The sequence below is a fragment of the Macaca mulatta genome, chromosome 7 (assembly GCF_049350105.2).
Source record: "Macaca mulatta isolate MMU2019108-1 chromosome 7, T2T-MMU8v2.0, whole genome shotgun sequence".
Classification (NCBI taxonomy): Eukaryota; Metazoa; Chordata; class Mammalia; order Primates; family Cercopithecidae; genus Macaca; species Macaca mulatta.
This window is the reverse complement of record NC_133412.1, coordinates 83,983,255-84,006,049: the sequence shown is the minus strand read 5'-3', so window position 1 is coordinate 84,006,049 and position 22,795 is coordinate 83,983,255. Positions and strand designations below refer to the sequence as shown.

The 22,795-nt window shown below is 41.9% G+C and overlaps 1 pseudogene; it reads left to right on the top strand.

The window, feature by feature from the left end:
• Positions 1-947: 947 nt before the first annotated feature.
• On the top strand, positions 948-3,066 carry LOC706657 (transmembrane protein 214 pseudogene; annotated as a pseudogene).
• Positions 3,067-22,795: the final 19,729 nt, after the last annotated feature.

The window sequence follows — 22,795 nt, the reverse complement described above, 5'->3', positions numbered from 1 at the left end:
AGGTTTTGATGACCTTACCGAGAGCTGTTTCAGTGAAGTGATAAGGGCAAGAAGGGAGCAAAGTCAGATGAGAAGGTATTGAGGATTGAGTGGGAGATACAGAAATGAAATTAGCAAGAATAAGTAGCTCTTTCAAGATATTTGGCTGCGAATGAAAGAAGAAACAGAGGTGTGAAGTGGAGCGAGATTTTTCTTTCCTTTCTTTTTTTTTTCTGAGCAGAGATTTAAGAATACTTAAAAGCCAATGGACAAAAATAACAAATGTTGGCAAGGATGCAGAGAAAAGGGTACTCTGGTACACTGTTGGTGGTAATGTAAATCAGTACAGCCATTGGAAAACCGTATAGAGTTTCTTCAAGAAATGAAAAAATAGAACTACCACAAAATCCAGTAATCCCATCACTGGGAATTCATCCAAAGGAAAGGAAATCAGTATATCACAGGGATGTCTGCACGTCCATGTTTATTGCAGCGCTATTTGCAATAGTCAAGATAGGGAATCAGCCTGTGTCCATCCACGGATGAACAGATAAAGAAAATGTGAGTTGTACGCACAATGCAATACTATTCATCCATTAAAAAGACAAAATCTTGTTATTTGCAGCAACATAGATGGAACTGGAGGTCACTATGTTAAGTGAAATAAGCCAGGCACAGAAAGACAAATACCACATGTCCCTACTCACAATGTGGGAGCTAAAAAGTTGATCTCATGGAGGTAGAGAGGAAAATGATGGTTACCAGAGCCTGTGGTAGGAGAGATGGATGTGGCGGGAGGGATGAAGCAAGGTTTGTTAATGGGTACAAAAATACAATTTGATGGAAGGGGTAAGTTCTAGTATTCAATAGCACAGTAGAGTGACTCTAGTTAACAATATATTTTATATTTTAAAATAGCTAGAAGGGGGAAGGCTGGGGAAGAGGCCGAGGCGGGAGGGCTCCGAGTCATGGCGGCCAAGACCTCAGGCGTGGGGCGCTGGTAGGTGGTGAAGAAGGGCAGGCGGCCTGGGGCCGGCACCAGCGGCAGAGGCGGCGGCGGGAACCGCCAGGCGCTCGGGGAAGCAAATGGAGTGTGGAAATACGACCTGACCCCTCCAATCCAGACCACAGGCACCCTTTATGAGCGGGGCTTTGAGAATATCATGAAGCAGCAAAATAAGGAGCAGGTCTCACCCCCTGCTGTGGAGCCTAAGAAACCAGGGAACAAGAAGTAGCCAAAGAAGATGGCAACTCTTCCCAACCAAAACCAGAAGCAGGGCCGCTTCCGCAGCCTGGAGGAAGCACTGAAAGCTCTGGATGTGGCAGCCCTGCAGAAGGAACTGGACAAGAGTCAGAGCATGTTCTCTGGAAACCCATCCATATGGTTGAAGGACCTGGCCAGCTATCTCAACTACAAGCTACAAGCTCCTCTAAGTGAACCCACGCTGAGCCAGCATACTCATGATTATCTCTACAGCCTGGTGAGCCGGGAGCTGCGTGGGATCATCCGAGGGCTGCGTGGGATCATCCGAGGGCTGTTGGCGAAGGCAGCAGGGTCTCTGGAGCTCTTTTTTGAGCACTGTCTGTTCACCATGCTGCAAGTGCCGGATAAGACACCAGGGGAGTCACTACATGGTTACCGCATCTGTATCCAGGCCATCCTGCAAGACAAGCCCAAGATTGCCACCGCAAACCTAGGCAAGTTCCTGGAACTACTGAGGTCCCACCAGAGCCGACCAGCAAAGTGTCTGACCATCATGTGGGCCCTGGGTCAAGCGGGTTTTGCCAACCTCACCGAGGGACTGAAAGTGCGGCTGGGGATCATGCTGCCTGTGCTGGGCATCAAGTCTCTGTCTCCCTTTGCCATCACATACCTGGATCAGCTGCTCCTGATGCATCCCATCCTTACCAAGGGCTTCGGCATGATTGGCCCCAAGGACTTCTTCCCACTTCTGGACTTTGCCTATATGCCGAACAATTCCCTGACACCCAGCCTGCAGGAGCAGCTATGTCAGCTCTACCCCCGACTGAAGGTGCTGGCATTCAGAGCAAAGCCAGATTCCACCCTGCATACCTACTTCCCTTCTTTCCTGTCCAGAGCCACCCCTAGCTGTCCCCCTGAGATGAAGAAAGAGCTCCTGAGCAGCCTGACCGAGTGCCTGACAGTGGACCCCCTCAGCGCCAGTGTCTGGAGGCAGCTGTACCCTAAGCACCTGTCACAGTCCAGCCTGCTGCTGGAGCACTTGCTCAGCTCCTGGGAGCAGATTCCCAAGAAGGTACAGAAGTCTTTGCAAGAAACCATTCAGTCCCTCAAGCTTACCAACCAGGAGCTGCTGAGGAATGGCAACGGTAACAACCAAGATGTTGTCACCTGTGACATGGCCTGCAAGGGCCTGTTGCAGCAGGCTCAGGGTCCTTGGCTGCCCTGGACGCGGCTCCTCCTGTTGCTGCTGGTCTTCGCTGTAGGCTTCCTGTGCCATGACCTCTGGTCACACAGCTCCTTCCAGGCCTCCCTTACTGGCCGGTTGCTTCGAACATCTGGTTTCTTACCTGCCAGCCAACAAGCATGTGCCAAGCTCTACTCCTACAGACTGCAAGGATACAGCTGACTGGAAAAGACACTGCCTGTCTGGGGCTCCCACCTGCTCACCATGATGCGGCCCAGCTTGCAGCTGGCCTGGGCTCACACCAATGCCACAGTCAGCTTCTTTTCTGCCCACTGTGCTTCTCACCTTGCCTGATTTGGTGACAGCCTCACCAGCCTCTCTCAGAGGCTACAGATCCAGCTCCCTGATTTCCTGAATCAGCTGCTCCGCTCTCTGAGAGAGCTGCTCCTGCTTTTCTACCAGAATGTGCTGCTGCCATTGTGGCACCTCTTGCTTGAGGCCCTGGCCAGCACCCACGAGCACTGCCATGAGGCATGCAGAGGTGAGGTGACCTGGACTGCATGAAGACACAGCTCAGTGAGGCTGTCCACTGGACCTGGCTCTGCCTACAGGACATCACAGTGGCTTTCTTAGACTGGGCACTTGCCCTGATATCCCAGCAGTAGGCCCTGCCTCCCTGGCCACTGATTTCTGCGTGGGCAAACCATCCAAGACTGAAGCGAGTAGAAGGTGGCAGTTCTTCATGGGAGTCTTTTTAACTTGGTGCCTGAGTTCTCTCCTAGGCAAGTGGCCAGTTGCCTCCACCTCAGTTCTTCCATCTTTGGTGGGGACAGGGCCCAGCGGCATCTCAGCCTCCTACCCACAATTCCACTGAACACTTTTCTGGCCCTACTGCACATGGCCCCCAGCCTTAGTCCTTGTGCCGCCCTTGCCCTCTGCCTTCTGCTTCCTTCCATCTCATTTCTAAACCCCAAACAGCTCATCTCTAAAAAGACAGAACGCCCAGCATGTGGCTTCTGTGTTCTTCTGACAAATGATTCCTGCTTCTCCAGACTTTAGCAGCCTCCTGTTCCCATTCTTGGTCACAGCTCTAGCCACAGCAGAAGGAAAGGGGCTTCCAGAAGCCCCGCTGGGAAACAGCAGCCTTACCTCCACCTGAAGCCCAGGTGTGGCTGTCAGTGGATATGGGGGACTGCATGGAAATGCCTCTCACTTCAAAATGCCCAACCTGCCCCAAATGCTTCTGAGCCCCTCCCTGTCTCCTCCTTCATAGTCCTACTTCTTCCAACTTTCCATTCCCCATCATGCTGGGGGACTCTGTCACAAGGCTCAGCTTCTCTCCACTGTCCATCCCTCCTATCATCTGTCTGGAGAGCAGAGCCCAGGTAGTTGTGTGCCTTGGGCCCAGGGAACCCTCCATCAACCTGAGACAGGACTCAGCATATGGTTCTTGGGTACGTCTACCAGGTGGAATAAAGGACACAGATTTGAAAAAAAAAAAAATAGCTAGAAGACTTGAAATATTCTTAACACAAAGAAAAGGTAAATGTTTGAGGTGATGGCTATCCTAAAAACCCCGATTGATCATTACACATTGTATGCATGTATCAAAATACTGCATATACCCTATAATATGTACAAATATTATATATTGATAAAAATCATAAAAATAAAAAAAATTTAAATAGAAGCAGGGCTACTACCCAGGTACCACCATGCTTGAGAGGCCATCTGTAGGTACCCTGGCCAGTGACCCCAGCTAAGGCCATCCCCAGTGACACATCAGCCATGTGAGCAGAGCCATGGCAGACCTCCCAGCCTGACCATCTGCCTGCTGAATTCCATGGAGCGACCTTAGTCAAAAGAGGTGGAAAAGAAGACGTGGCCAACCAAAAGGAGCTTGAATTTCTGACCACAGAATTCCTGACCATAAAATTATGAGCTCTAATAAAATGTTTTCAAAGGCAAACAAACAATGACAAAGGCCAATGGAGTAGATCCAAATGAGGGAGAACGAGAGAAATGTACTAGAGAGATCCTGACAGTGCGTGGATGTGGAGGATGGGAGAATTCAAGGGCCAGAAGGAAAAGATGACTTTAGGCAGGAGGAGAAATAGCTCTGCCAGTATAATAGGGAGAAGGAAGATGGAATGTGTTATGTGTAAGTGGATGTGCATGTAGGTTTAGGATCAATACTTCCAATCTAACAGCTTCTACTTTTAATCTAAAGTAGGAGGCAAGTTCAACTGCTGAAAATTGGGAAAGAAGTGTGGAATGAGACTGTATAGAATGGAGATAGTTTTAAATATGCCTTGTGTTTGGTAGAATAGTCAGTGATAAAAAAAAAAAGGTAACAAGATAACACAATCATCCATCTGTCTCATTTCAGTCACCATCTCTCTCTCACTCTCTCCCATTTCCTCTTTCCTTTTCTTTCTCCCTCCTTCCCTTTCCCTCTCCCTCTGTGTCTCAGCTCTCAGCCAAGCTGAAGCACAAATGCCTAACAGCCAGGTGATTCTTGAGTTCTCTCTTAAACATCAAGTATTAATAGATTTTTCATCGCACACACGACATAGTTACACAGAAGACAATTCAGTGGAACATTTATTCTCTACTTTTTCTGCCTTACGACTGCATCTTTACATTCTAAGTTTCTAACTTATTATACAGTCATCAGAAATATGTTCAAATGAATCCTATGTAAACTCACTATTTTGGGCCATTTCTACTCCATAAAGTACCTGAAATGAATGATAACCTACTACACAACAGGTCTCTGCTTATTTCTGCTCCTCAATGGTATCTTCCCATGGCTGTCACAAGTAGTAGGCTTATTGTAGTCAGATTCACTTCAATTCTGATTCCTTTAATTCTAATTTGTGTGAAAGAAATTTGAGAAACTTACTTAAATTCCCCAAGACACTGTTGACTAATCATTAAATGGACATTATGATAACTGTCTTTCACAGGCATTGTATTAACTACTTATATACTTAAAGAGATCGTAATTTCTGATTCAAGCTGATTGTCCTGGCATAATTATTAACAATGTCTTCTTTCTGTTCTTGTTTTGTGCTTTTTCTTTTTATAACTTTTATTTTAAGTTCAGGGTACACGTACAGGTTTGTTACACAGGTAAACTTGTGTTGTCATGGGGGGTTGTTACACAGATTATTTCATCACTCAGGTATTAAGCCTAGTACCCATTAGTTATTCTTCCTGATCCTCTCCCTCCTCCCACCCCTCACCCTCTGACAGGCTCCAGTGTGTGTTATACCCCTCTATGTGTCTTAAAATTACCCAGGTTTAAATAGCAAGTTATATGGTTACCCCTTAGGGTCACCAGTGTGTTTGTAAAAATTTAAAAACTAGTTCTCCAGAGAGATAAAAAACTGATTTGCAGCATTCGTAAATTTCCATGGTGTAAATATTCCCTCTGTGGCCAATGTGTTTCGCTTACAGAATTCCTGAAAATTTAATAATTGGCTTATGTGAGCTAATAAGAGCTGGCTCTAGCACCATTGAAAGTGGCTCTCAAAATTAACTGCACATTGAATGACTTACGTAGCTTTAAATATGTTGGATTCCACCTGTATTGGTCTGCAGTTAGCCCTGGCATCAGGATTTGTAAAAGCTCCCCTGGTGATTCTGCTATGCAGCTAATCTTAAGGACTCTTGCCCTATATACCCAGCCTATGGTAAGTGCTCAATAAGAGGTGGCCATTTCCATTGGATAGGAACTTCCTGTGACAATTTTATCTTTAATGACTTCCTTTCTTTTCTCTCTGGCTTTAATGTAAATGTTAATCAGTAAATTTGGGAAACTATTAAAACCAGAATTCTGAAAGACTTCTTGATTCTGGTCCTTCTTCACAGATCACTCCCCACTTGAAAATAAATGTGTTCTTCTTTCAACCTTTGTGCTATTCTCCTACCCAATTTTCATCACCTTTTCTGTTTTTATTTCTTAGCTTTACCCATCCTGAAAGTCTGTCCTTGAGAGTCTCGTGTGATATGAAAGCAGGAAACACAAAGTGTGGAGGTTACCCATATGGATAGTAGGGTCATGATGTGGGCAAAGCACACAAGAATGTCCATGCCATGAGCTATTGAGGATAAGAAGAAAGCAGGAATTAAATCATAGGCAGGAAATGGCAAACCACCCCCAAGGGACAGGAACAAGTTGAAATTGACCACGTATGGATTTGATATTGAAAGAGGTCTAATCCAGTTATTGAAACATGTCCACAGAGTCTGTAGGCAAGGATGCTATTCTGAGAGAAGGAAGATGGCAATCACTGTTTTTCTGACTAGTCTGTTGCAAGGGGAAAGGAGTATCACACAAAAAGTCTAAAATATAAGATTTTTATTTTCAAGTACTTAAAAGTCTCTTTTTTCATTGTAGAGATAGACATTTTATTATGGTAAATTAGTCCTGAAAGCCCCTTAAGTTCCTTAAGCTTCATAAATTACTTTTCTAGTTAAGTAGTAGTTCCTATACTGTGTTCTGGATATTTCCAGAAGATACCGGTTTTAGAAAACAACAAACAATGAATCCATTGAAGGCTAAATATATGAGGTTGAGATCAGTGATTCACATTCCAAGTAGCTGAGGAACCAGCTGCATCAGCATCACCTGGGAACTTGCTAGAAATGCAAGTTCTAGGGCCCATCTTAGACATACTAAATCAGAATTTTTAGGGGTAGAGACAAAAAAAATCTGCATTTTACCAACTTTCAGCTGATTCTGATGCAGGTTAATGTTTGAGAAGTGCTACTTTTACACAGTCCCACTGCATAAGGACTCTTCTCCAAATACATGTTTAATTGTGAACTACTGGCGTGTTTTACTCAACCACTTACCTAGTTTTTCTGGCCCATGCAAGTTATTCCCATTCAAGATAAGGTTAGCTCACAGGTGGCAAGCTGTGCTATGTCATCCTCCTGAACAAAGAGGAATGCTGAGTGTCTACATCCCTTCCTAAAAGTCCTAACGTTGACTTCTGTCACATTTACATTCACATTTTATTATGAAACCTATGTCATAGCAATTGAGATATTGTTAAAACTTGCTAAAAGACTCAGCTCTAGATTATCAACACAGCTTTGCAAACATGCTGATAAACCAAAGATTTAAATTCTTCTTGAGAATACCTTCTGCAAGACTGACAAGGGAACTTGGTTTATATCAAACTGGGCATTATAGGAAAGAACAACATAAGAAAATGGCATTTAGCACTTACCAGAATTTGGTGTTTTAATTTATGAATTATATAATTCAGTTTCAACACAACCAGTGGAGCAAGAATTATTGTTCCCAATATACAGACAAAGAAGTTGAGGTTAAGCATAGAGTAATCGCTAGGACCAAGATGAGAACCTAACCCCCTAGTTCTCTGTCAATGATACCATCATGACTTCGTGTTGCCCCAATTAAACGAACAAATAAGGCTTTTGAGGAAGAGGCAATTCCAGCTATGGAAAGATTAAATACAGAGCTTGAAAACTGAGTATGCATTCAGTCTTCTACTACTTTTCCTTCACCATGCTGAAATCTACGGGGGACAAAAAGATTGCTAGTATGATCTTCATTCTCAAGGAACAAATGTTAATTTAAAATGAGCCAGAGGATGATATAAAATCATCAAAACAGGTTCTGAAATGTGTGGTACAGATGCAAGGAACTTTGGGACTCTGGAAAGGAGAAAAAGGTCAGTGTGGCCTGCAGGCCTTGAGATGGGATTTGTTGGAGGAAGTAGGAGTAAGATAGGTTTTGGAACTAAGTAATATTTAGACAGCTGGAGGAAAGCAGGCCAGGAGAGCTGCTCCTCAGCTAAGCAGATCTGTAATATAGCAGATCTTGTTCAATCAGCAGATGATGAGATTAGGTTATTATTTCCTTCCTTCCAGGGGAAATTTATGGAAAGATGTCCTGCAACTGCTGAAAATGCAACATGCTGCCCAGGTCCTGCTCAGACCACTGACAACTTAGAAGTTAATACTCAGGGTGGAAAGGTGAGTAAAGGCTGTTTGATGACCACCCCATGAAAAGAGTCAGAATTACATCCCTCTTGATTCCTGCTTCTTTCTGAACAACATAAATGTAATGTTAGCCAAGCTAATACATGCTGTTTTGTGATATATAATGGGTTTTCTATAGCCAGATGTGGCGTTGATTGTTTTATTTTTTTTTTCTGCAAATCTGTGTTACTTTCAGTGTAGCAAACTGTAGTACATGAGCAAAGACTTTCAAGTCAGACAGAATCAATAATTCATCTGTCACTGAATTTGAGCTTATGGTCTGCTGGACAACTGTGCTGAGTGGAAAGTAAGCCTCCGATGGCTAAGTCACTTGTCCAACATCAGACAATGGCAGATCCAGGATTCAAACAGCCAGACTCTAAATGTGTTTCCTTTAACCAATTTTCTAACTTTTCAACGTGATTCCACACATCACCACTGGGAAAGCTTAGGTGAGTAAGTTATGTGGGCTTTGGGTTTTTCATCTGCACGATGGATAGACTGAGACCTTCTTCTCTCATGCCTCTGAGGATGACATAAAAAACCCACAAAATCCCTAGTCCACTTGCCTGCTCACATATACTTACTGAGTGAGCATCTAATTTCCGTCTCATTGTCACCTTCTCCCTAGCTGTCCAGATACCCTGCTTGCCTGGCCAATGCCATCAAAGAATGGAACCTGCTTTTGTTCCATACTCCATGGCCAGAAAAAAAGAGAGAGTTGTTCTGGCATGTTATTGTTGGATTTTATTTTACCTCAGGGGTTAAAAATAATGACTATCAATTATAGCAACATTGGGTAGAGGGTTTGGTATACATTTCCAGTGAGCTTAGATTTCTCTCAAATTCTCAGACTTTTAAGATATATTTTCAAATGTGAGCGTTGAAACTTAACCAATCCTTTAGACTCTTACTCAACCAGGGACTCTAAAGAAAATTTCTCAGTGGGAATTAATCATTTATTTTGAAACTACATATTTAATTTGTCTGCTATGGGAAGGATATGGACAGAGAAAATCCAATTCTTTTTATTTTTTGGAACAGCTGGGTCCCTAAACCACCAGCAGCTGCTTCACAAATTGCCTAGCCATTAAGTAATTATTTCCTCATCATAAGAGCAGCTGGAAGAGATAGTCTTTCTCCCTCCCCAGGGCAACTCCCACTTCCTTCTGCCTCCTCCACCCTGTCCTGAAATGGGCAGGCCAAGAGGTGTATGGTATTGGTTTTCTTTATGTAATTGAAGATTGGGATTAAGCACTCTAATAGCTGATTATTTTTCAATAGCCCTTACCTTAAAGGTAATAAAGGATGACTTGGAGTCTTGTGACACTAGATCTCTACATGACATGAAATGTTGATATCTAGGCATGTAGGCCACTTCCCTCATTTGTTAGTAAGGAACTTAAGTGCAGAGAAATGGTTTATTCAAAGTCCCATTTAGCAAGTGGCAGAGCTGAGTCTTGGATTCAGGTCTTACTGCTTCTGGCCCAGCGTTGTCTCCACTATCCATGACACTGGACCACAAACTTGCCTCATCTTCCTACCAGTCATCTACTATCTGGTGACTGAAGAAACAGATGCAAATGAGTGATGTTTTCTGTTTCATCAAAAGAAAAAGATAATGTTGAAGTTTTAGCAATTGCATATACTTTGCAAAAGTGTATAGACAATATTAAAATACTTCATAAAACCACAAATTACACACTCAAAAATATCAGTCAATTCCATCAATCTACTCCATACCCAGTCAAAGGTCAAAGTCAAGGAAAGTTCACGATTTATGGGTAAACAAAGAACTTTAGGGAAATATTAAATTTTCCAAAAAAAGTGGCCATATGTGGAATTCAATCAATTGTAAGTTCTGTCTCTATCCCCCCAAAATATAGTAATAAATCTTGATACTTTTACTTGCAAGCTTCCTCAGAATAGTGGTTCCTCCTCTGGAAGCACTTCACCTTGCTCTAATCCAGTGTTTAATAAAGTGTGGTCCATGAAAACTTTGTGTATATTCTAAAGATCTAGAATAGGAACAGAAGGGGAGGATGAGGTACTTGTCAAAAGTTCAGATTCCTGGGCCTTGCCCCAGACATACTTAATCCTAATTTCTGAAAGGTGGAGTCAGGGGTGAGGTTAGAAGTAGTAATCAGCATGATTTTCCTTTTTGTATCTGCCTCTGTAACTTCAGATAACCACCATGTCTTAGTCTGTTTTGAATTGCCATGAAGGAATGTCTGAGGCTGGGTAATTTATAAAGACAAGGGGTTTATTGCAGAGAAAAGGAAATGCTTATATACTGCTAGTGGGAATGTAAATTAGTTCAGCCATTGTGGAAAGCAGTTAGGAGATTTCTCAAAGAACTTAAAATAGAACTGCCTTTTGACCCAGCAATTCTGTTAGTGGGTATAGACCCAAAGTAATATTAATTGTTCTACCATAAAGACACATGGACATGTATGTTTATCTCAGCACTATTCACAACAGCAAAAACATGGAATCGACCTACATGCCCATCAACAGTGGACTGAATAAAGAAAACATGGTACATATACCCCATGGTATACTTTGCCGCCATTAAGATAGAATGAGATCATGTCTCTTGGAGCAACGTGGATGGAGCTGAATGCCATTATCCTAAGAAAATTCATGCAGGAACAAAAAAACAAATACCTCATGTTCTCACTTGTAAGCGGAAGCTAAACACGGAGTACACATGTACACAAAGAAGGGAACAACAGACATCAAAGCCTGCTTGAGGGTGGAGGATAGGAGGAGGGTGTGGATCAAAAAACTACCTATGAATGCTATGCTTATTTCCTGGATGACAAAATAATCTGTATACCAAACTCCTATGGTATACAATTTACCCATGTAACAAATCTGCATGTGTAGCCCCTGAGTACATGTTTCTTAACAACATAAGTGTAACATTAGTCAAGCTAATACGTATGTTTCTTCAGACATTAAGTAGCAGATAACTATTAGGAAGATGAGGCAAGTTCATGGCCCATTGTCATGACATAGTGGAGAAAACACTCCACTGGGCCTTTATTTCCCAACTAAAACAAAAGTTGGGAAGAAAAACAATAAGAAGAAAGGTTTGTTTGGCTCATGGTTCTGTGGGCTGTACTAGAAGCATGGCACTGGCATCTGCATCAGGTGAGGCCTCAGGCTGCTTCCACTCATGGCAAACGGCAGAGGGGAGCTGGCTGTGCAGAGATCACAAGGTGAGAGAGGAAGCAAGAGAGGGAAAAATAGTGCCAGGCTCTTTTTCACAGTTGTCTCTCATGGCAGCTAACATGGTGAGAACTCAATCACTCCCTCCCCCTCAGAAAGGGCATTCATCTGTTAATGGGGATCTGCTCCTAGGACCCAGACACCTTGAATTAGGCCCCCTCCAACAATGGAATCAAATTTCAACATGAGGTTTGAGGGGGTCAAACCGCCAAATTATAGCCCAGCCTGTAGACACAAATGAGGTAACTTCAGTGTTTAAAACCCACTCTGCTAGACTGCAGCTTCCACGGGTACCCTCAGAATCTTTGCATCACCCCACATGGCTCTAACTTGCCACGAATTTCAGTTATTTTGAGCATCATTGACAGCTAACAACCACTTCTCTTACGAGGTCTTTATTCTGGTCTTCACATGCTATGCCCACTCCCACAGGCCACTGTAGATACATTTGGCCAAACCTTCCCCCCATGAGAACACCTCTGCTTTGATCAGAATACCTGCTGCTGGTGCTCTCAGAGATGTGAGAAGCTCCAGGAGTCCCAGGGGTCCAGCACTGACTTTTGCCATCACCACACTGCAGGATTCATGCTGGGATCTGCTCGAAGTGGGGAGAAGGATCCTGTCTCTAGTTTGGGGTTGCTTGTCGTCATTTGAGCTCAGGCATTTTACTCCTTGTCTCTGATCTTACTTACAGAGTCCGTTGCACAAATGACTTTCTCAGCTTTCACCTCGCTCTTCCTTCCTCTTGGGGTCTGACTCAAGTCTGGGAACAGACTGTATTATTTGCCCATAGCTCAGTCTCTGGCCCTGACACAACACCCCAAATACTCTCCTCTAGGTCCCCTCTTCCCATGAACAGAACTCTATCATACAGGCACATGGGTTTTCCATAACCTCAAAATTCAGCAGAAAGTCTGTGAATCCTAGTTATGGTGCCAGTGAAATATACCCCTCCCTTACGTTTTCACTTGCAGGCATCCATTATTTTGAAAATTGCTTTTTGCCTCATATTCCCATTCCATTCACATATTCATTCCCACACAAATTTGCATGAAAAATACCAACAGGAAAGAAGAAATAAAATAGAGAAACATAAAAGGGCGGAAACAACATTAGGGACATGAGAAAACTTTAAACAAAAACAATAGAGAAGTGGGTAAATAGAACCAGAAATACACAGAATAGACATGTGGGTAGGATAAAGCAATGAAGAAGCACCAAAAGAAATATGGGAGACACAATCAGGTAATGATAATAATATCGGCTAATATTTATTGAGCACTTATGCTGCGTCAGGCCCTGTGCTATGTGCTTTACTTGCAAAATCTCAGGTAAGCACCATAATAACCCTATCAAGTAAACACTATTTGAATTTCCATTTTGTACGAGGCAGGTGAGACTTAATCAGGCTTGGAACTTAATCAGGCTGTGGCTTCCGTACCTGTGATAAATCTGCTACCCTGATTCTCCCAAGCACTCTCCTGTGCTCTGGCTACTCCAAATCCTCCTCTGGGTCACCTCCTTTGACTGCTCCCCACTTCGCCTTTTCCCCTCCCTGCTTTCACATGATCCAGTGACTCAAAGCTGAGCGCCTGGTACAGCAGGAACTCCCAGTACCTGCTCCTGGGCTGTGTTGCCATCTGCTTGAACTGGTTGAACCTCTGCTTGAACTGGTTGAGCCTCAACAATTTTATCCATTTTGACTATGACCCGTGATTAGAAGTTTAGTAAATTTTCCAGCTACAGTAGTCCATGAGGATACATTCCAAGCACCTCCACTAGTACTGAATCCTATGTATATTGTGTTTGCCAGAAACCACAACTAGTACTGAATCCTATGTATATTGTGTTTTTTCCTGTATATGGATACCTCATAATAAAGTGTAATTTATAAATTAGCCACAGGAAAAGATTAACAACAATTAATAATAAAATAGAATAGTTGAGTTAAATAATTGAATACAAGCACTGCTGCAATACAATGGCCGCCGGTCTGATAACTGAGACAGCTGCTAAGTGACTAACGGGCAGGTAGTGTCTACAGCGCAGATACGCTGGACACATGGATACATCACCTCTCAGGCGGGATAGAGAGGGACAGAGAGAGATTTCATCACACTACTCAGAACAGTGCGTAATTGAAAACGTATGAATTATTTCTTTCTGAAATTTTTCTTTTGATATTTTCAGACTGTGGTTGACTGAGTAACTGAAACCACAGAAAGTGAAACCACAGATAACGGGGGGACTACTGTCGTAAGTGGTAAGCTAGGATTTGAACTAGGGCAGAGAGTTTCCTGGCAAGAATAAGGCCGCAGTGAAATACGATGAAAAATGATAGAAATGATGAACTGAAAATTTTTTAAAACTTTAAAATGGTCATTTGATGAATGATTTAAAAAGTAAAGGGTCAGAGAATGGAAAAGGGTCAGGCAGGAACTGGAAAATGAGCATTGACTGCCCCTCCTCCCATTTTGTCCAATGAAAAAACTGACGCCACGGTCTTCCCAGTCATCTCATTGGGCATGCCCGGATTGGGGATGGCCAGGCTTCACATCTCTGCTCTCTCCAGCATTGGGAGGATTCTAAAATGATTTTCCATAGGATGCTGATAGTCCATGGCAGCGACCATGATGGTAACATACCAGAAAAAAGAGCTACTGAAGAAAATGCAAATACAGCGGCAGATGTGCTTAAATTAAGGAAACAGCAATAAAAAACTAGAGGTAGAAAGTGTTAAACCTTAGTTACCACACCAAACAATTGACATACTTCGTACCCACCCTCAGACCTGGGTTGTTAAGTGCAAGCTATACATTATGCAGACCCGATAATGAAAATCTACATTCCATAATTTGCAACCTGCTCGCTCTGTTATGCCAAGTGCATGTTAAAGAAGGCATCCTTCAACCTAATTGCGTGCAATTTTCCCCATTCTAATTGTGTTATGAGAATACCACTATCTCATTCAAGCACAACCAGATCACTTTGCTTTTCCCCTAAAGCACACATCAGTAAAGCAAAACAAAACTGATGACTTTCTATTTTGCCATGCACCCAGGAATCCCAAATAGAAGTGTAATGGTTACTGACAAGCACTTTTTTTCTATGAGCCTCCAGGTCAGATGTTGGGAGACTTTTCTTGTCTCCAGGGTTAGGATTGCAAATAATAGCAACCTGGCACACATAGATAAGTGTCTCAACCAAGGGTGATTTTGTCCCCCCTCTACCTCACTCCCCAGGGACATTTGGCAAATGTCTGGTGGCATTTTTAGTTGTCACATCAGGGAGGAGGGTACTTGTATGTAGTGAGTGCAGGCCAGGACTGCTGATAAATATTATACAATGTAGAGCACAGCCCTTCCACAAAAGGAAATGTTCTGCCCTAGGTATTAATATTACCAAGGTTGAGAAACCCTGGAGTCTAAGGTAATGTTAAAGGACACTTGGTTAAACTCACCCGTGGTAACACATTGATTGTACCCTTGTGTGTGAAAAGTCAAAGAGTTTTAGACCAGGCACAGTGGCTCACACCTATAATCCCAGCACTTTGGGAGGCCGAAGTGGGTGGATCACAAGGTCAAGAGATAGAGGCCATCCTGGCCAACATGGTGAAACCCCGTCTCTACTAAAAATACAAAAATTAACTGGGCGTGGTGGCATGCGCCTGTAGTCCCAGCTACTTGGGAGGCTGAGGCAGGAGAATCGCTTGAACCCAGGAGGCAGAGGTTGCACTGAGCCAAGATTGTGCCACTGCACCCCAGCCAAAAAAAAAAAAAAAAAGAGTTTTATTTGAAAAGACCACTCATTCATGTAAATGAAATATATACTGTGTGCTCATCTATGGGAACCATAGCCAATTTCCACCAATGCCCTTGCATATGAGCTGTAGCCCCAGAGACCGTGATTATCTTCCCCACTTGGAAGGGTAGAACTGATTAGTGCCAGAGTATGAGTCTGCCAGGGTAAAGGCAGCCTATTCAAGTCCTCCAGCAACAAAAGTGTCAAAGAGTTCATGGCAAAAAAAAGTTCTTAGAGAGCATCGAGGAGAAGTAGTCAATATCTCAAATTCAAAAGAGTGGGAGAGTCCAAAGATGAGTGGCAAAGCTGAGGGTGTCGAGAACAATCAAACCAATGAGAACAGTCTGCAGCAATAAATGGGCATGCTCCTGCAGGAAAGGGTTCTGCTAGGATATAGCAGGGTAGCTGCAGAATATCCTCTTTGGATTCACACACACAAACACACACACAAAATCATGTTCTGCATAACAATGTTGTAGTCAACAATGGACTGCACATACAATGGAGGTCCCATAAGATTAAAACAAAGCCACAAAATTCCTATCACATAGTGACATCATAGTCATTGTCGTGTCACAACACAGTGCATTACTCACGTGTTTGTGGTCATGCTGATGTAAACAAATCTACTGCGTTACCAATTATAAAAAATTATAGTGCACACAATTATGTTCAGTACATAATACTTAATAATGAGAGTAAATGACTATGTTACTAATTTATGAATACATACTATACTATATTTTTCATCGTTATTTTAGAGTATACTTATAAAAAAATTATTTTGAAGCAGCCTCAGACAGGTCTTTCAGGAGATATTCCAGAAGAAGGCACTGTTACCACAGGAGATGACAGCTCCGTGTGTATTTTTGCCCTGAAGACTTTCCAATGGGACAAGAGGTAGGACGAGAGAGTGATACTGATGATCCTGACCCTGTGTAGGCCTAGGCTATTGTGTGTCTATGTCTTCATTTTTAACAAAAACTTTAAACAGTAAAAAAGACATTTAAAAATAGAAAAAAAGCTTTAGAATAAGGATATACAAAAGAATCTAATTTTGTACAGCTGTACAATGTGTTTATGTTTTAAGTGCTATTACAGAAGAATCAAAAAGTTTTTTAAAATTATAAAGTTTATAAAGTAAAAATGTTACAGTAAGCTAAGGCTAACTTATTATTAAATAAAGAAAAAAGTTATAAAGGTAGTGTGGCCTAAGTGAACAGTGTTTCCAAAGTGTACAGTAATGCAAGGTAATGTCCTAGGCCTTCACATTCACTCACGACTCACTCACTGACTCACCCAGGGCAACTTCCAGTCCTGCAAGCTCCATTTATGATAAGCACCCTATACAAGTATGCCATTTTTTATATGTTATACGGTATTTTTACTGTACCTTTCTATGTTTAGATACACAAGTACCATTGTGTTACAATTGCCTACAGTCTTCAATACAGTAACAGGCTGAACAGGTTTGTAGCCTAGGAGTAATTGGCTATTCCATGCAGCCTAGGTATGGAGTAGGCTATGCCGTCTAGATCTGTGTGAGTACACTCTATGACGTTCACACCACTATGAAATTGCCTGACGCATTTCTCAGAATGTATCCCCATCATTAAGCTAGAATACTATATATATGTCCCATTATCTTCTGTCTCTATGCTCATTCAACTTGAACTGTTTCAACCTTTGAAGACTTACAATTATGCTGATTCCTTATTTAATAAAAGAAAAAATGAAGCTCTCATGGCTTGTGGCTTTTCTTATTGCCACTGCATGGACTCTGAACCTCTGTCTTAGCCAGGCAGAGAGGTGGTGAACTGAGAGTTGTAGGGTCTCACTGTTTTGTTCTAGATCAGCACTTTTTAAACGTTAATGGGTGCATATCACATGAGGATGTCATTAAAATAAAGATTAAAGTATAGTAGGTCTGGAATGAATCTTAAGATTCTGCCTTGCAACAAGTTCCCAGCATATATGGTGTTGTTCTTCTGCAGAGCATACTTTGAGAAAAAAAAATTAAAAAGCTCTAGATCTTAATTCAAAACTCTTATTTTTTCAACTTGGGGGTGGGAATGGTGATAAGACAATTTGGCAAGATTTGGCAATAGGGACTACTAGCATAACAGACTATTTCTCATCTATTCCCCTCTTCACCCCTCTTGACACACCCTGCCAGAATGCATGTGACCTTCCAGAAAGGAATTATGCTCAGCAAAATGCCCTTGAGGTGTTAATATGACTCTTTTTTTTTTTTTTTTTGAGACAGAGTCTGGCTCTGTCGCCAGGCTGGAGTGCACTGGCACCAGGCTGGAGTGCAGTGCCATGATCTTGGTTCACTACAACCTCCGACTCCCTGGTTCAAGCAATTCTCCTGCCTCATCCTCCCAAGTAACTGAAATTACAGGCACATGCCACCACGCCCAGCTAATTTTTGTATTTTTAGTAGAGACAGGGTTTCACCATGTTGGCCAGGATTGTCTCGATCTCCTGACCTCATGGTCCTCCTGCCTTGATCTCCCAATAAAATATGACTCTTAACAAATATAAAATGGATGTATGTAAAGATTTACTTTAAGTAATGAGGGAACCACTAAGATGTTACGATCAGTATGAGGGAGAATTCAAACAACACATGCGTCTGTGCAATCAGAAATGCTGAAATAAATAAACACAGAAGATGTCAATAGTTACTGGGCAATAATACATTTGATTCTACTGGACAAAGTTTATTTGCATTCCTAGGAAAAAGTCATTTGCATTCTCATAAGCCTTCTACACATTACAGATTTATAAAATGGCTCAAAAGAAGTACAGACCCCTATAGAATTAGGCAACATGGAAAGGCAGCTAAACAGGACACCTAGTAATTTTATCCGTTTCAAACTCTTCCCACAATTTTTCCTGACAGAGATAACACTTCAGGAAAAATATCCTAAGTTAATTGAGAAGCCATGTGAGAAATAATATAACTATTGCCCCCAAACTAGCCCTGGCCTCTTATCCCCTCCTAACCACACACTATAATCTGACAGCTCCTTTCCCACCTCTCCTTTCCTGATCGTACAATGCACATGCCACCTGTTCACCACTTTTTCCCACTCCCCACCATCCCATACCCACACAGATGTTCCCTATTCTCCTAAACTTCCTCAAATATTCTGTCTAGGAAGGCTTATCTCAAATATATCATCTCCTCATTGAATAACAATAATGATGATAATAAACGCCACTAATTGATTCCTTAGCTCTTTAGCTCACCACCTCACCTTCACAAGTAGCCTCAGAGGTAAGCTGTTGTCATTGCAATTTTACAGATGGGGAAACCAGAGCTGAGAGAGCCCGAGCTCTTTTCATAAGGTCACAAAACTATTCTGAGGTGGTAAATGCTTCACTACCATGAAATAAAAGGATTTCCTCTCTCTTAGAGCTTTAGCACTCTGTCCATGTGCTCACTTAGCTTTTTTATCACATACCATGCATGGCTGTTTGTCTTCTAGCTCTCCTATTTCTTCTTTATCATCTTTCTTTGCATAACCACATCCTCCCTGCCTCAAAGTTACCTGTTCATCTGTTGCTCTTGAGAAAGCAGATACCATGTCCTATACCTGCATGGGTCCATATACAGGGTAAGCTTTTACTAAATAGAACTGAAAGGTGAGTTTTATGACAGTAGAAACACAACTATATTTATGTCATCATCTTCTCTTTTGTAAATTACCTGTAGCAAATTAACATGTAAGTATTCAATAATATTTTCTTCAAATTTGATCTCCAAGAGAAATTGGAAAAGAAAATCAGAATTTCTAAAACACGATTCCACAAGAAGAAACGCTTTTTAAAAATATTTAATTTTAAGATTAAAGACAGGTTTAGCTACAGGCAAGGTAATCAGTATGACGAATGAGAATGGGTGATTTGGTCTCCTACTCCAACTTTGCCATCTGATTTCCCTGGGGTCTTAGAGGCTCAGAGTATCCCAGGCTGGATGGAGTCTGATAAACTCCGTGAATGTGTGTGCACTGTGAGCTGACAATGGAAGCATTGGTGTGGTATCTTAGAAAGTATTCCTAATATCAGTACCTTTTACCCTCAAAGGACTTGTTCAGAGCTGAATGCCAGGGACTTAGGTAGAGAGAAGGAGAGTTTTTATTAAGTTTCCAAACTCACTCTATGTATGTCAGGTAGTTTGACCTCATGTGAGAGGCAGCTGGCTGTGGGAGAACTCGTTTGGCCTGGGCTTGAATATGTTTCCTTCATATGGTGTGACCTTCCCCAAGTTATGCAAATCTTTGAGTCTCGATCTTCGATCTTAAATGAAAATGATGCCTGCCTGTTACAATTGCTTAAGGAATTAAATGGCGGTTTTCTCTATTTGCATGTATTTGCGTGTCACAATACACAGAGAGTAACCACCAGACAATGAAGGTTGATTCCATCCCTCCCCTGGTTAGTTCATCTGACTTCTGAGCCTACCAGAATTCCTTCCAGTGAAATGAAACTAAGGGAGAGAAACACTGCAAGGCCTGGATGCCTGGAAAGAATTTACCTAATGAATTTTCAGTTTATTTGTTATAAAAGTGAATTTGGTCTGACTGAAACAAAGTATTCACAGCTTTTCTGTGCTTTAAAATGTCATTACAAAAATGCAATTCTTTTTAAATATCTATATTTAGACTTTTTTTCTAACTTCAATCAACCTCAGGCCTTGATTTAAAAAAATGCTTAGTAATGTTTTGCCTTAGGAAATATTAAAACAAAGGTTACTACCATGGGTTTATTTGACATCCAAGGACACATACATAAATAATTCAGAAGGTGGAAGTCATGGCAGAGGTCCATTTGTGATTAATAAGCCTAGAGCCTTATCAATAACATAATTTGAAGATTCTCAGCAAACTCCCACCAAATCCCTCCTATTCTCAAAGTAAACACATTGATCATGTAAATAGTGGTCTTTTTCTTTTCTAGCTAGAATGTATTTTTCCTCATATTCCATGCTTTGAAGAGTAATACCTTCAGCCATGTAACAGGAGTTACTTTCTCCTCCTCTCCCTGTCTTTATCACCCTCTCTATCTCAGCAGGTACCTACTATAGCCCCTTATATCTTCAATGTATTTATAGAATTTAACCCATTTTTGCTATCAATTTGGCAACTTATTCTTTCATTGATGAATATTTATTGAATCTATACCATGTTCAGCCACTCTCTAAGATAGTTGGAATCCATCAGGAAACGAAACCCAAACACCTGCTTTCATGGAGTCTACATTTCAGCAGTGACAATGGGACAATATACTTAATAATCGGTAAATTATTTTACTATGGGAGAAGGTGGTAAGTGCTGTGAGGGACTAAAGAAAAAGTGGAGCTGGATAAGGAAGAATGGGAGTGCTGAAGTAGGTGGCAATTCAAATATGGTGGCCAATGTGACATTTGAACAAAGACTAACAGAAGGTAAGAGTTCACTATAGAGATATGTAGGGGAAAAACACCCCAGGCTAAAGCAACAGCTATTTCAAAGGCCTAAGGCAAGAATGTCCTTGCATGTTGGAGGGAGGGAGGGGGTGCCACCATGTCTGGAGCCAAGTGACAATTGGAGAGAATCCTGGGAGATAAAACAGAGAGGTCAATGGGCCAGACCATGTAGGGATTTGTGGGCCATTGTATGGACCATATCTTTTGCTGTAATCAAAATGGGAACACTGGAAAGTTTTGAGATGGGCAGTGACATGAACTGACTCTGGCTTAGATTTCAAGAGGACCACTGGGGCTGCTGCCTTAAGAATAGCTTGTAGGGACACAAGGACCTAAGTAGGAATCCAAATTAAGAGTCTGGTGCAATACTGAAGGCAACAGTCAAGGTGCCTACGATCAGACATAGAGTAGGTAAGAAGTATTTGGATTCTATTTAAATTGAAGCTTCCACCCTTGTATTATTGCAGAATGTCCCCCACCAATTCTTCTTTCCAGTCCCCCACCAATTCCTTTTCCTACATACCCTTCTTGATACCGTCTGCATGATCTATCCAAACCATAGTTCTGATAACACCTTCCCTCTGCCTGAGCATTCCTACAGCTCTCTAAGACGAAGACTAAACTCTTTAGACTAGTACAGAGAGTCCTACAAGGTGATGCCACCCGCATCTCTCCATGTGCAGTTGCCCTGCTCCTCTCAGGCTCTTTCAGCCACCATAAGCCACAGCTCCTTCCTCAAGCAGCCAGCACCCTATGGGGCTTCCATGTCTCTCTTCATGTTGTTGTCTCTGTACCATGTGCACATTTCTTCCTTTTCTAGCCAGAAGATTCTTGCTTCTCTGCCATATACAGCTTACATTTGCCGAAAGAGAGAGACTGCCTCTCTTTTGTTCACAGAGTACTTTACATACATATACTAATTTCTAATTTTGTTTTTAAGACAGAGTCTCACTGCGACACCCAGGCTGGAGTGCAATGGTGCAATCTCAGCTCACTGCAACCTCTACCTCCCAGGTATAAGTGATTCTCCTGCCCCAGGAGTAGCTGGGACTACAGACACGTACCAACATACCTGGTTAATTTGTGTATTTTGAGTAGAGAGAGGGTTTCACCATATTGGCCAGGCTGGTCTCGAACTCCTGACCTCAAGTAATCTGCCCATTTCAGCCTCCCAAAGTGCTGAGATTACAGGCACGAGCCACTGTGCCCAGCCCTAATTTCTAAATTTATGTAGAAATTATCTTATTTATTTTAATTGTATGTTTATTTGCCTTATTTCCACTATAAACTGTACTTGCCTTAATGACACAAAATACCTGTTGTTCATCTTCCTAATATAGAGTCCAATCTATGACTATGTAGTCAATAAAAGGGAATGAATCATTGCAGGACAGTATTTCTGGCATTGAGCTCTGTGCGCCAGAGATCACACTGCAAGCAGATAGGGAGCTGACTGACCTTAAGTTATTCTCAATCTAATAAAGACAAGGCCAGAAATTTTGGTCTAGCAACATTAAAGTCAGTGATTTGGAATTTATTTCAGGTAAGTTGAAAGTAACAACTTGATAAGCTCTTTGGGATATTGAGTATCCCATGTGATGGAATCAGGTTTCAAGCAAATCAAAAAACCAATGAAAAAACATCTACTTCACAAAAAGTATTGTCTACCAGGGTTAATAATAATATTACTACATTGGGGTGTGTGTGTGTGTGTGTATGTGTGCCTTGCTCTTATTATTGCTATAGGAAATGATTTATTTTTAGGCAATTTTTCCCTCTTATTATCATTTTTGTTGATACAATAAAACACCAGGAGTGCAATACTTTGTGTATTCTGAAGATTGTGTTCAAGATTGTTGATTTTTTTTCACTATTCTAGAGTTTTGTCTTCCCAATT